This window comes from Drosophila navojoa, chromosome X (assembly GCF_054131105.1).
Source record: "Drosophila navojoa isolate 15081-1374.11 chromosome X, UAZ_NAV_1.0, whole genome shotgun sequence".
Lineage (NCBI taxonomy): Eukaryota > Metazoa > Arthropoda > Insecta > Diptera > Drosophilidae > Drosophila > Drosophila navojoa.
Window position 1 is genome coordinate 23,225,970 of NC_142895.1, and position 15,705 is coordinate 23,241,674.

Sequence of the window (15,705 nt, forward strand, 5' to 3'; positions counted from 1 at the left end):
GACCTCCGCCTACGCTTCCGCCAAATGGATGCCCTTCACCAGATTTACATGCAGCATGATGGCCTTCGTGCCAGCTTGACCCGATCTCCCAGTGGCTCCGAGTGTTCTCCCATAAAGTGTAATGAGCGCCAATCGATTTATGTCTGATTACAAACAAAGAAATTCACATAGGTGAGAGGGAGACGCAGGAGATGGAGGATGGGAGAGCGGGCTACTGTCAGAGAGAGAGAGAAACATGTAAACAAATTATGGAAATAATATGATTTACCAGTTTATTTATTTATGAACGCATTCGTGCAATTATCAACTCTTAGCGTTGTTTATTCGTTAGAGGAGAGAGACAGACTCACACACACACACACACACACACACACTCTGAATAGACACGGTTTGAAATCAATCTGAGACGCGGTCTGGCATCGCCTACAATGTCAACTAAATGGGATGAAGTTGACCGAGAGCGCAAAGCTAGCTTCTATATGGCGCTGCACGTTGATATTTTTTCTTGTTCATAATTTGTTGTTAGTTTTGTTACTGTTGTTGTTGTTGTTGTTGCTCTTGTTGTCTTTTGTTATTCAGTTTTGCATTTTTTCCAGCTCTAAGTAAAGCTTGAGCACATTTCAAGAATAAGTCTTTGATGAAGTCAAGCGCGGAGAAATAGCTAGTGTAATAACAGTTTAATAACATAACTTTCGTCTGTTATTGAAGCCTTAAGTCTGATTGGGTTTGTCTAATTACGAAATCTGGTTAGAATAACTATTTGAAGTGGAGCAATTAGAGTTTGTAAGATCTCAAAATAGCTAGCTTTATTTTATAATAATTTATATTTATTTAATAATATTTATATTATCATAATATTGTCAAAAATATTGTGCGAACTCTTTTTTTTGAACTTTCAGAAACGGCAAAAATATAAAAAATTAATTTAACAAATTTGAGTTTATATAAATTAATGAAAATATTTACGAGTAAATAATGACTGTTCATATATAAAGCTTATGCATATCATTCAGTGCTTAGCATAATAATACCCACACATAATAATTTGTTGTGGATATAGTTTCTTTTCAGCTTTCTTCTATTCTGAATTACTTGCTAATTCACAAAGTCACGTTCTGCTGATTTCGGAATTGATTTCTTATTCGTTGTTATTGTTTTTATTTTATTTTTTATTTAGTATTTGTTTTTGTTTTTGTTTTTTTTTTTTTTACCTGTTGTTGCAATGCTCAGAATTCTCGATACTCAATAATTCTCAAGTTCGTGTTGCACTTGTTGATTTTCGCGCGTTTCTATTTCTTTCCTTGCTCTCTCTTTCTTACTCTCTGGCTCTCTCGCTCTCTCTCACTTTTTGGATTATGAAACTGATTAGATCTGTAGTTGTTTTGTTTATTTATTTATTTTTTGCCTAGCTCATCTGCGCGCTGCACTCGTCACTTAATTTAGCTTTAGAATTAATGCAATTTGGCTTGAAATTTGGATTTGTTTTGATTCCGCTGTTGTTGCAGTTGTTTGTATTTGTCAGCTGTACTGTTTGTTATTTTTAGCTATAGTTCTTGTTCTTGCTATCGAATTGGTCAACAGCTTCGATTTTGCCTGCGAAATCATTAATAACTGTATAATAGCTTTAATTCGACAATCTATTCACAAATCGCACAAACAAAAAGTGGAAAAGAATTTCACAAAATTTCGCTCGGTTTTATTTACTTAATTTGTTGTATATAAAATTAAATATATATATATATATATATCAATTTGTTATTTGTTATTTGTTTATGGTGCTCGTATTTGGTTAACGGGAGCTCGACCGCTTCAACGTTCGAACGCGCCAAACAATGAAAAGTATCTGAGACGCGTTACGCGCGCGCTTTTAAATAGTCGCACAAAGCGAACGAAAATATCTGAGCGTGCGAGCTGCACGCATCGATGCCAGCCATAACAGAGACGCAAGCCATAACAGAGCAAACACAGCAGCAGCAGCACTTAACAGCGCCATTTCGCTAACAGTGTTAGTTAACAGCGTGAGCGGACGCTGATAAGGACGGGCCATCGATTCGATGGCTCTATTTGAATGTGATGAATGTAAATGTGAGTGTGAACTATGAGTATAAGTGTGACTATGAATATGAGTATAAATATGAAATATAAATATGACAGTGCATGTGAATATGAGTATGAGTACGCATAAGAATATGAATATGAATATGAATATGAATATGAATATGAATATGAATATGAGCATGAATTTGAGTTAATGGGATGTGAATATAAGTATATATGGGAAGTTATAATAATAGAGCTTTACTTAATAGATTGCAGATATTTCATAATATATTGCAGATCATCTATATTGAGCTCTTAACTATTCGAGAAAATGTTAGGAAAGTAAACAACTATTCACATAATGAATACATAGCTCCTATATACATATGTAGATGTACAAACTAACAATGCTTTAATTAATATTCAAAATGTGAGCGTAAATTGAATTTGTAATGCTGAATGCATAGATAACTATAGATCTGAATAAGGGGGCGGTAGCAGTAGAATTTTTGCATTCTTTTGTTATTGATGATATTGCATGCTGTGGGGCAATTGTTATAGTCCATTGAGAGACTGGAGCTGGATATGCTGAACTGAGACAACAGAGCGGATAAGCCATGGCATATAAGGAGAACATGCAGATGGGGAAGGTCTGCACAAAAATGCTGGAGTTGAATGGAAACCAATAAGAAATTAACTTAATACATAGAGAGGAAAAGAGGATCTCTCCCTCGTAATACGGAAGAGCGAGAGTTGACTGACAGCAACGGCACCGCATAGAAATCTATTTGTACTTATATATATTTATATATAAATGTTAGATTCAAGGGAATTAAGTGCATGAAACAATTAACGGCAAGTGGCAGGGGCTTAATTGATCAAAGAATCATATTTAGAAGCGACATTTTTGCAGCTGTTGTTGTTGTCTATAGTAAGGCCCATGTGTATTATATTATTATATATTATTAAATAAAGCACTTTTAATCGATCGTGTGCGCTCAACATGTGACTCAGTGTGACCAGAGAGCTGATAATAACGGCTTAAGGCCTGAACAACAAAGTTGTTAACTCCCCCTCGAGCAAAAGTTCCCTGAATGCATAATTAAATAATTCTTGCGTCTTAAATATTCATTAAATATATAAGTGTATGAATTTGTAAGAAGATTTCGATTTATTTTGAGCATTATTTATGAATCAGAGAGCAACAGCTGTGCCGTCGATATTTTGAATATTATCACGAAAATAATTTCAGCACATCGAAAAAGTTTTCCTTCTTTTCTTTCATTACTTCTTGCTCTTCTGACTCTATCTCAACTCTGTGACGTCAATGTGTGCTACGAGATACATAGAAACGTTTAATGTTTAATAGTCACGCGTGCTTTACTATTTTTTACTTATTAGATTTATGTGGGAGCAGCTGCACTGGCACTGGCCGTAAAAACGTGCTGTGGCTACGACCATTGACAGCGGCGACAGCTCAGATACTATATAATCAGCCGACTTGGCCTTACATAAGCCACTTTTGTTTGGCCAGACTCCACACTGCCCAGCAGATGAAAAGACGTGCAGTAGTCAGCTCTGCTATTGTTAACTGTAGTTGCGTTGGCTTTGTTTGCCTCGTAATTGCGTTAATTAGCATTCGTCAAGCCTCCTGTCGGCAGAGCTCAACATATTCCCTTGTTCTGTGCACATGATTGACAATTCAATTTAGAATATTCAAATCAGAAATGGAAAACGAATCTCTTGGATAAACATAGATCGATTGCACACTCTTTCCAAACAAAGCTCGAATCGAGTTGCAAATGCTTCTCAAATCTTCTGCTATATATTGCTAGATCTGTCTGACTTTCGTGCCTGTTGTCAAGTGAAAAAGATGAATGATTCACTGTGATCATTTAACAGTGAGATCAAAACAATTGATTTAAAGAGTTTGAAGCGCGTAAATATACTATATATTTATCTAAATTGCCGAGTGCCGAATGCCATGATTTTTTATTCATTTGCTTGATCAACCAATCTCTATAGACAGAGCTCATTATGTATGTTGTTTAGGATGTTTAACATTAACCTAAGCAATGGGATCGTCGAATGAATCCTTAGATACACATCGACTTCTTTTCCACTCGCTTTCTTTCTTTATGCCTTATAGATATATCTGATAATGATTCATGTTGTCAAGTGCCATGGATTCATGATTCAGTCTGCTGGGCTCATCTCAATTTCAAATGGTTGCTGCACTCGCTGAGGTTGTTGTCTCTGCTGCGAGTGGCATTGCGCGCATTGGGCATTATCATTGTTATTGCTCATTTTTATATAAATTTAAAGAAATGGCAAGCGAAACTATGGAAATTTGGGGCGTTGCTTAATGCAGCTGGACGCGGTAAAAGTTAAAAAAAAAAAAAAAAAATCCAACGAAACAAAATGAATTGTAAACAAAAACAGCGGCGGCTGCAGATGTATCTGTATCTGTGTAGCTGTGCCTCTCTTTGACTCTACTCTAGTATTTGTATCTTTTGCTATTGCTGTTGTTGCTGTTGTTGTTGTTCAACAATTAAAATGCGTGCTCATAAGCAAAATATTCGCCTAAAACTTGTTCGAATCGGTTTTCGTTTATTTTGCTTGGTTGTTATTCTTATTTCTGTCGGCTTTGCCGCCTCTCAATTGAGCCACGCCCCGTGGCGATGCGCCCTTTTGTTTCTTTTTCTGCAAAGCGTTATTCTGTCAATTGTTTTTTTTTTTTTTTTTGCTGCGCAAACATTTCAATTAATTGTTGATTTAATTGAAAACAATGCGCGAAGCGAAAACGAAACGCGCCAACGAAAATCAAACCAAAACGAAATCCCAATCGTAATCGAAATTGGAAATTGATTTTCGAAATTGGCCGAATCGAGAATTATTAAGTAAACAACAGAAATATTTTCATTGGATAGGGGCTATGTGGATTCTTAGTCCTAAGTAAATAAAAACATGACTAACGAGCTAAAGCTCACTTGGCTTGATCGGGTCTAGGGGGCTCAATGCTGACTCAGCGATCTACAGAGAGAGGGAGAGGGAGAGAGAGAGAGAGAGTCGCTCTCTGGGAAGAACGATATCACATAGTTCTTGATCAGCAGAAACTGTTGGTGCAATCCTGTGCTCTGATCACGTGATCGTGCTTAGGTTCTATGGTTCTATGGATACAAGTTGCTCAGAGATTTAGATCCTCAGAGTGAATATTCACTTGTGTGCGTGTGTGTTTCTTAAGGCAAGATATCTAGTAGTGGGATTCTCGTTGATGAGCGATCATCGGTGATCATTCAAACAAATGCATCAAATTAACACTAATCACTGAACGCCCCGAGCAATTGCTGCTCGTTAGACAAGCTAATAAGCTAATTTAGCACTATCCGATCTTCGACTTTACTGATGTGAATCACACGATCATTGCGAATGGAAATTGAATGGAGTGCTTCTTCAGCTCATGCTGAATTACAAACTGAACAAATACTTGGGCACTGATCGCTAGGATCTAGATCTAGATCTCGATCCTTAATAAACTATAACCGATCACTGTATTTGGGCTATGCATTCACTCTACAGTTATTTATCTTGTTTCTTTTCTTGTTGTTTTTCTACAACAAGTCTCAGCATATTTTCAATCCTTCCGTTTCGGTTTTCGATTTCGATTTCGATTTCGTTTTCGTTTTCACTTTGTTTTTCGAATCATTTGTCGACAATTTATTTCGCATAATTTATTCAAGTCTGAGGTTCGAGGTTTTCAAAGTAGAATAAAAAAAAATATATATTTCTAATTAGAAAAAAAAAAGAAGAACTGAGTAGCCTTATTTCTGTGGAACTGTGATGAAATGGTGACAAATTGAGGCTTGCCTAATGGCACGATGCGTCGCATTAGTCGAATATTGTTTATACAATTTATTGTTTATATGAGTTTCTTTTTTAAGATAATTTTATATTTATTTGTTTCTTTGCTTGTATCCTTTATCCTGGGTAGGAATTGGGATCTGTGGGTACGCACCTACTGCTTGAAGAGTTTGTTTAGCTGTTGTTGTCGTCGTCGAGTTCGCAAATCGATGGCTGTTTCTGCCTTCCGGACCTGGTTCTGGATACGTAGCACGTGAACGGTACTCAGCGAATTAACGGTATCACTAAATGGAGAGCTCCACGCAGCTCCAAAAGCGATTGGACAATGCGTTCAGTTTGGCGCCCGGGCAACGCTTTTATAATCGCTGGCCGCCTCCCTTGAGTGAGTGTCCCGCTCTCTCTCTCCCGCTCCCGCTCCCATTCACACTGCTCCGTCCCTTCCATCGTCGTCGTCTCGCGTCCATGTTTGTTTGCTGTCAAAGTCTCTTTGCTTTTTCTCTCTCTCTTACTCACTCTCTCTCTGTCTCTCGTTCTATCTATCTTTTTGCTCTCGTTCTTCTCGTAGTTCTGTTGACGCCATCTCGGGATCGGGCCGAGCGTCAGTCAGAGCATCTTCGCCTCGGTTCGGAAAGCATCTCTCTACAGATGCTTATCAGTGGGGCTCGTGCTTATCTCCTCGGGCCCAGACTCTTGTCCACAAAGATTTAGCGCAAAGTGGCAAAAAAACACAAAAAAAAAAAGATGTGTGGAAAAAGTCAAAGGCGAGGGCAAAGGCAGGTGCGGGTGTTTGAGAGGTTGAGTGGCTGAGTGGGTGGGTGGTTGAGCGGGTGTTGTGGTTGCAGCCAGATGACTGGACGGCGTCGTGCGGGGGGCAAGCATAACAACTATATCCAGGCATGACAGAAATAGCTCTGTACATATTAAATAATCTTTATAGGCACATAAAGCTGTTTGTCCTGACTGACGGCGGATTGAGTAACTGCTCAATGATCTACGCAGAATTCAAATTCGTAAGAGCCATAAAGCCCACACGTTTTACAATGATCACTGGATCTTACATTGTAAAACCTTCACAAATTGCTGGAAACTTTTGGCAACAACATATATCTCGTTTACAATGCGTTACGAGTCCGAGAGGGCAGAGTACCTCGAGATCTGTTCGAAACTTTTCCAAATGGAATTGCAAATTGTTCCATCAGAACTGTCCGGGGTGAATCTGATTGATTTTCGCTTTCTACTCATGCTTGAGCTTGTTAAAATATCTATATGAGATATTTGTATTGAATTGTACTGGGTTCGCTCTGGGCTTAACTTGTTGTTGTTGGGCTCAAATGATCTGCCAAAATGCAAGCGATTCAGCCGGTGAAAATACTCTGGCGTATATAATATATCAAAGTGTGTTTGTGGGCACATATAAATTTATATTTAGATATATGTATATGTATTCCTATTCCACGGCATACATCAGCTGTAGTCTAGTGTGTCCGTGTTTGCGCTTTGTTTTTGCGTTTCTGCATCGGACGATATTTGCGTGCTGATCGCTGTTCATGACCAAGTCAAGCGGCCTATGGCGGCAAAGATCTGCGTAATTGTCTTGTTTCATAAATTTCCCTCTGTTTTTTTTTTCATTCCAAAAGTTTCCATAAATTTCAGCGTGTGTGTGTGTGTGTGTGTGTGTGTGTGTGAATTGGAATCGAGCAGTCCAAGTTCAATAGTATGCTCTGGATATGAATGTGAATGCTCGCTCAGCATGTTTTTCATTTTGGCGACAGCAAAGAGACAACAAAAACTGTCTCACCCAACTAACTGAATGCTGGAAATAAATATATGTATGATTGAATCGCTATGAAAACAAATTCACTTTCAAAATCGTAAAGAATGTTGTTGACAAATTGTAATTCGAATTTGGGCTCAGCTAGTGAGAGCTATGTGTCTGGGAGCTCTATTAAGGGAGACTGTTTTTTCATAGACCAAATCTAAATGAACTCTTGATAAATATTGTAGTATTCAAATTGATTCTTTATTGTTCGTTATTATATGTAAGCATACGAAAGGCTTAAAGAATTCATCTGCAAAAGACTCTTGGCTACATATTGATAATTCGATCATAGAGCATTTCGGAGTAGTCAGAGCCAAGTAAAACTTAGTAGACATAGATTTAATACGATTTCAAAAGGAATTTAAGTGGCATAAACTAGATATAGGCCCACAGTAGAGCTTCTTTCTATATTGGGACTGTTAGCATTGGAAAAACACAAAATTCCTAATAAAGCAAAGGTTTCATATTCCGAATAAGCAAGACAATAAAGGATTAGCTATTAAGTAATTTCCAAATTACAAAAATTATTCTCTATTATGTTACAGAGCGTTATGATTTAGTCCGAATCGAATAATACTTGGTATTGCGTAGTCTTAACAATCCTAAAAGGAATTTCGGAGTAGTGCAGATTATGGAGAAGATTGACATTCCGAATAAGCTACAAAGTCCTTTAGGAAATCCACAACTTGTATAAGCGCAGGCATTTCGGAGTAGTTTGAACCGAGGAATTTCGCAGTAGTTCAACAACTCCTGTAAAATCATAACTCTTAAATTCCAAGTATATATTTATAGGCCCCCAGCAGATCAGTCGATGTAATTTCGTAAGTTCATAACTTGTTCGAGCTCATTAAATGCATTCCATTGCAGTCCCAGCCGAAAACAAAAGCAATGTGTACGAATTTCACTCAAGTTCAGTGCAATAAATAATGCGGAGCGGGGGTGGGCGAGCAACAGAGGAAGAAAGATTCGGAATAGCCGAGAGCTGTTTATGTTTATCCACTGTCAGCTGTCAACGCCAGGGCAAACATTTCCCGGCAATGTCGAGCAGCTGACAGTGGCTGTCAACCTCAACCTCAGCCCTCGTGACCGGGGCATTCTATTGTATGTGCTGGGGGCCGTAGCTGGTGTGTCCTTTGACTGACACCCATTACACCCCAACGCCGCAACACCGTAACTTCCCTCTCCCGCTGCTGACTGACCTTGAGTCAACAACAAACTCGGAGCAGCAACAGCAGCTGAGACAACCAAAATTTTCCGAATTACTTTCGAGGTATCTCCGCCTTTTTGGATCTTAACAAGTTGTACAATATTTGCATAGATCAAGATATTGCGAGATTCTTGTACATACTGGGTAGTATACTTTATATGGGGGCCCCAGCTTGAGGGCTGACGTCAGTCCAATATACACAATTGTGATCGTATATGTTTTATGACGCTGCGGCTTATATTTTGTTGATGTTGTTTTGTGGCTTGTGCCACTGATGAGTTATGGTCCAGACGTCGTTGGCTGGCTGGCATAAAAATTAAAGCAAATCTCCTCAACGTATACGCATTTAAATGAGAGTTCGGCAAGCCACGTGCAGCCCTAGCCCTGGCCGTCGCGACGGCTACCTGCGCAGTCAGCTGAAAAGTAGGCAGCGATACCTCGATGAATCGATCATCGAATGGAATTGATCGTCTACTGATCTTGAGCATATTCATATCTTGGATTCCCCCAGCTGGGGCACTTACATACATACATACTTATCTCGCTCAAGCTCTTTATTGACAGCGGACAGCGGACAGCAGCTGAAGATGTGAGATGAATTGTCTATCTGATGTTTTATGATCTGTCATTTAATGTTCACAAGGTGATAATAGCCCCAAATCCAGCAATAAAGCAAAGCATTATTATTCACATTCGGGTACACATTGACGCACAAACGTCATGCGTATCAAAGTGCGTCGTCATGCTTGGCATTGGTAAAGAGTAAACTGGAGTTGGAACTTAGAACTAATCCGTTTTAAGTACTTGATAAGTGCTTTCAATTGAATTGCGATTTTAAAAATAAAGATTCGTGGAATATTTAGTGGATAATTGGGGCTAGACTGAAATGTACAATTAAGTGTATACATATGTATATGATTTACCAAATGAACTAGTTCTTTTTTGGCAAGAGTACTAGAAATATAATTTATGTAAATATTGCTTTGAGTGAATATTTTTATGCTATAATGAACTAGTTACAATAGGTGACAAAAGAACTTGTTCGAGCTGCTGCAGCATACACAAAAATTAAGTTAAATATTGCAGTGAATTTATAGATAAACATTTTCGAATGACATACTAAACTAGAACTAGAACTGGAACTTTAGCTGGAACTAGAACTAGAATTAGAACTTTAGCTGGAACTAGAACTGCAGACTTTTGCAATTACTCATCGGGCATTCATCAAGTCCGAGTGCACTCTCAAGAACAAATTAAGGCATGGCAATGACGTAGGGAAATTAATGGGGAAATAGCAAACTGGAACTGGAACCGACAAATGGGAACCGGCAACTGGGAACTGAAGCTGCTCTTAAGTGAACTCAATCAAACTGAGACTGCGCTATTAATCGTGCATGCTCAATATCAATTAAAGACAAGGCGAATCTAGATGAATACGCTCACGAATGCCAGCGTGAATATATGTACATATGTATGTATCTGCAAAATGGAATATATGTATGAATACATTCGTATGTGAAGACTCAGACACGGACAGTCTCCGGTCAATGCAGCGAACGTGCCAGCCAATTTGTGACTCAATTCGGTTGTTGTTATTCGTTTTCGGTCGCGCGATGACTAATTCAGTGGGGCTTAAGCAGAAATCAATTCCCAAAGCATCGGCAAAGCCTAGCGTCAGCCGGTCGTTGCCAGCCCAAGAGATTTCCACATGCTGCAAAATGCGGCGCCAACTGGTTGAAACTGATGTCAATCAAGCCACGAACCCTTCGACAGCCCCATCGCATGTAACGTTGGAGCATTTTTATGCGCCAATTGTCGCATAGGGCCGATGTATACATATACATATATGTATGTATCAAATTAAGTGACCGTATGAGGTACTGGAGCTGTGAATGGAACTGGGAACGGGAATGAAACTGGGACTGAGAGTGACTCTGAGACTGGGACTGAGACTGAAACTGAAACTGAGACTGAGACTGGGAATGTTGATAAACTCAAATCAAGTGTGTAACAGGTTCGAAGCGCCCGAGAGACAGTCAGACAGAACGCAACGCAAAAAATGATCAGCATAACTATATGCGTCTAATAGATACCCATTATTCAGTAAAAATCCAAATATGATTGCATTGATAATTCAAGAAAATTGAATCTGAATTCTGTGCATAATTATTATTATAAGATTGTTGTTTCCTTCTTCAGCATGCTCAGCATTATAATGTTCCTTAATATGGATTATGGATTATTATAATTATTAAACATGAACAATGGAGTAACATAATATTTTATGGCATTTGTGTACTGAATATTTTACAAAATGTTTTATATTTTGATTCTTGTTTACTGAAATTCGATTGGAATTATAGATTCTACATATAATAAAATCTATGTGTATGCTTAAATATTTTTGTATATCTTAGTTGTTGTTTGAATTACATAAAACACTTAATGCTTAATCACATTATGTATTATTATAGCTAATTAGGGATAAAATCATGACATTTCAACAGGAGCACAGATTTCCTGCAATGATACTCCACAAAGAGTCTCAAACTTCACTCAAAGATCAACTGCTACCCTTTGTTGACCTATGTATAACAACCTCAGATCGATTTCAAGCTAGCCAATGAATAAATTCAGTATTTTTGCAACCGAATAAAGTGTCTTTGAACTTCAAATATATTAAATAATCGAATATGAACTACATAATATCGAAACTGACATCAGGATAAAGATCGCTGGCAAGTGAGCTAGAGCTGAAATATATAGTTTTTCATATAAACAAATAATTTCATATATATTATACAGAGGAAAAATAGCATTTCAATGAGAAGCTTTCAAGTAACTTGGAAAACTTCTCAGAGTACAGTTAGCTTTCAATATAATGCTCAAAGAAAATTTTTATCATATTCAATTGAGAATGTTCAAACTTTGGGAATGTTCAAACCCTTTGCCATCAATCGCTGGCAGGCGTGCATGTTCATTTGGAACCAGTTCACGTTCAATATACTCCAAATCAAATTGTATGCCGCAGTATAACTTGACTATAAACAAATTCCAACAGCAACAACAATAAAATAATCACAATTGTCACATGCGCTGGAGCTTGTTTTTTCCTCATTATTTTTTTCGTTTTTGTACAAGTCTGTTTGTGTGTCTATATCTGTATAACTGTATACAAATATACATATATATATATATATATATATATTTATTTGTATATGTGAGTAATTTGCTTTGTTTTCGCATTATGCAAATAGGACTTAGCATATTTATTATTATTAGTATTATTTTTTTGTTGCTCTCGCATTCGCGCATCGTGCGCTAGTTGAGCTTAGAGATTTGATTTAAAATGTTTACGGCTCGTTTTGTTTATCTGGAGGGCTCAACTAATTCCGTATCTAAATTCGGTATCTATATCTTCCATCTGATACAAATTGTGCAGCGGGCACGCAGTTCACTGTGTAAGCACAATACAGTCGGCTACTGGTTAAACAGACACGAGTCTGTCGACGTACTGCGCTGCAGGGCCCATAAAGATCCATACTAAAAATATTACAGTGCCTGCGATAAAGCGAACCTTGAACGTCGCCACTGCACTTGACAAGTATGCAGACGAGAGATTGTAAATGTAATTGCAAGTGTAATACGCGTGTGCTGCTATTATTTACTTTATTTCCCAGTGTATTTAATTTTATTTTACTTGTTTTTTTTTTCGTTTTGCATTAAAAAAGTTTTTACAACGTTTACTCGGCTGGCACAGTTGCAAATGGATACAAAGTGCAGACGCCACAGCCAATTGGACCAGGATTTGCTCACTGTCCAATTTAACAGAGACATGTCGCCGATTCCAATTGGAAAGCTGTCAAGCAGTGTGGGCTGGAGTTGCTAAGCCCTAAGGCACTGCAGCGGCAAGCAGTTCAGGATACCAATTCCAATTCAGCTGTAAGCAGTTCACTTTAATTCGCTCTTCTATGGCAATTGCAGAAGCAGTGCTCCAAAAGTTGACTAAAATAATAACAGGTATCCAATTGGATGCAATGATGCTATGCTAATACAACTGTTGAATAATAATATGCTTTATATATTATGAATTCCAATTGAGTGCAATAAAAAGCAGCTGAAGAACTTGTCACATTGTGGAATCAAAGAGTTCAGCACTCAAGCTCAGTTAGATCCAAGCAACTTCATGTTAATCATGAATGCTTGCGTTGCATATTTATAGAAAAACGTGCAGCCTTTTATAAAATATATACATTTGATTGTATTGGCAATTAATTCAGGAAGCAACACGTCTCTATACCAGTTGGAAGCAATTACAAGCAGTTATAAAACTGCACCTCGACACAAATTTTCTATGCAGCCTCAATGTTATTATGCTTTTCATTCAAAACGATGAACAGTTGAATCTGGGGTGGACCCACAACAGTGAGGATTACAGCGAAATTCTAAGTGAATGCAAACGACTTCTGTTAAATCTTAACAGCCTCGTGTTATTACAGTCACTTGAGATCAAGGATAAGCAGTGCAAATATTATGGCTCAGAGTCGTAACAGCACAGGGTTACATTTCTGTTAACCGCTATGCAAACACAACGTAATGTCTGCTGCTTCGGCCAGTATATTTGCTTGGCATTACGTGCAGTGAAATAATAAGTAAATATCTCAAACTGAGCCTATGTGCAATGAGGTCTATTAATAGCTTTATTTGGTTTGCTCGTTGGCATCGCCGAATTGCTCTTTGTTCTGCATGTGTATTTTATTGCTGTCATAACAGTAAATTAACATTGACCGTATATTGTTTATTATATGCATTATTGGCTCGCTCATTGAGTGCCCTATGCCCTATATTAACTATGCGCAACTGATTTCATAAACAATTTCAGGATGAGGACATCAGATCCAATGCTCGTCTATCACAACAAATTCAAATCTGAATATATATTGTAGATATTTGTGTATCCACTTCATCAATGGGGCATTAAGTGCTCATCAAGCCGTCGGGCTAGCTGCTGGCCATATTCATAAACATAAACAAATTCGCCGTTGGGCCGCAGCGCATTTTGATGATGTGCCAAGAGAATAACAACATAACATGGGGGCTGAACCAGAGTCGATTCGAATCGCTCTGGATCTCTGGTCTCTGTAATTATGCAGTTAATTGCACAATTAACACAGCATGGCAGAGGCGGGACGCCGCCCCAACTGTGCGCATTGTCATGGCCGTAGGTCATTCCAGGGTCCCTCTTACATGGCGCACAAATTGAGTGTCAATTGTGCCCATTGGACGAAGCTAAATAAGGCGGCTATAATGCTCCGATCTATGCTCATTTATGTAACATGTATGTAAATAATAGAACACATGAAGAATTCAAATTTTGATTTACATATTTTACTAGTTTTCAGCTCAGCATCAACAGCCAGAAACTGTCAGCAACTCTGTCCTAGAAGCCCATTCGTTTTGGCCCTGTCATTCGGACTGTTTTTGTGTGTTCACCTGCTATTGCAAACGATTCGATCTAGCCCTGTCTGCAGCAGACAAGTCGATTTAGCGCTGCGTTCGTTTGTCTTTCCGTGCGTCCATTCGTCTGTACGTTCGCTTGAAGATTCTGTGGTCTATGCGTCTAAGAAGGCGTCGTTTAATATGCTTAGCATAGATAAGTACTTTCAATTTACATTAAATCGATAAGAATCGAGAAGATATCGATAAGAATCGATATATGAATTTTCAATCTAAAATGTCAAAGATTAGTTTTCTGCTTCAGTTACCCGAAAATACTTATTGAATGTCTCAACTGGGGGTATCTTCTAGTCAGGCGAGCGAGATTTCGCTTTTGGTTCCGTATGACTGAGCCAGTGCGAACCAAAGCGAAGCGGTTCGCAGCGCAATGGAATGAGTGAATATAAAATAAGTATGACGACAACGGTGCGTATACGCGTTGCCAACAAACGCAACAGGCTGCTAGCTAGCATAGATGGTCAAGATCGAGAGAGAGACAGAGAGAGACAGGGAGAGAGAGAGAGAGAGCGCCCACATTTCATACTGGGCGAAACGTTTGGCCAAGCGAAAAGCATAAATAAACAAGGAAAGTGACAAACAGCATTGAACTTGACAGAATTCGAGCAAGCGGAATTTTTGCATATTGAGAAATGCGAAAAGAACAAAAATAAAGTGGGGGAAATACAAATACCGTTGCCGCTGTCATGTGGAGGACATTTCAATTGCACAATAGCGCTGGCGCCAATAATGAATGCTGCTCTCCATCAAATGCAATGGCCACGCCCTGCGCCCCTTCTAGCGCCAACTAGCGTCCCGCTCCCACGCCCGTTGTAAGCAAATATTTTGAAACGAAATAAGTGAATTTATAGAACAATTAATTTATCGTTTTCAAATGCGCACTAAACCGATTTAATTGCATGCGAGGCGGAGCTGGTGGGCCAAGGGGCGTGGCTGTAGCTATGGCATTATTTTATTTATGCATTTTTATGTAAAGCAACTCGCTCAAGCTCGCAAATTACTTCGCATATTATTCGATGCGATGCATCATCCGATTGGAGAGTTGGCAATGCGACTACAGCATACCCTGTAAGTGAGTAAGCCTTTGTAAATAGATAGATTGAATATGGATACTACTTATTTCTATTTCTTATCTACATATATTAAAATGAAAGCTTTGATGATTTGCTTGTATTGAATGACTTCACATCTACTGGACTGGTATTAAACAATATTCCAATATTCCTGAGGATAGACTAGAATACTAAAAATGCTCAAAAAGTAA

The 15,705-nt window shown here is 38.4% G+C and overlaps 1 protein-coding gene and 1 long non-coding RNA gene across 4 annotated transcripts in view; one reads left to right on the plus strand and one right to left on the minus strand.

The window, feature by feature from the left end:
- LOC108656514 (synaptic vesicle glycoprotein 2C) overlaps positions 1–15,705 on the minus strand; it is a 31,065-nt gene that overhangs the window by 6,103 nt on the left and 9,257 nt on the right. Inside the window, exon 1 of one of the 3 annotated variants that reach the window (XM_018108630.3) lies at positions 6,056–6,244. The exons of 1 other annotated variant lie outside the window; for it this stretch is intronic. The gene's annotated coding sequence lies outside the window, so the exon portion shown is untranslated. Of the gene's footprint in view, positions 1–1,211; positions 1,833–6,055; positions 6,245–15,705 lie in introns of those variants that run through there. One more of the 3 variants, XM_018108631.3, reaches the window with a different exon arrangement.
- On the plus strand, positions 12,221–14,551 carry LOC149090720 (uncharacterized). The gene is made up of 3 exons (XR_016197510.1): positions 12,221–12,555; positions 12,659–14,269; positions 14,323–14,551. It is a non-coding gene; the product is annotated as an uncharacterized LOC149090720 (long non-coding RNA).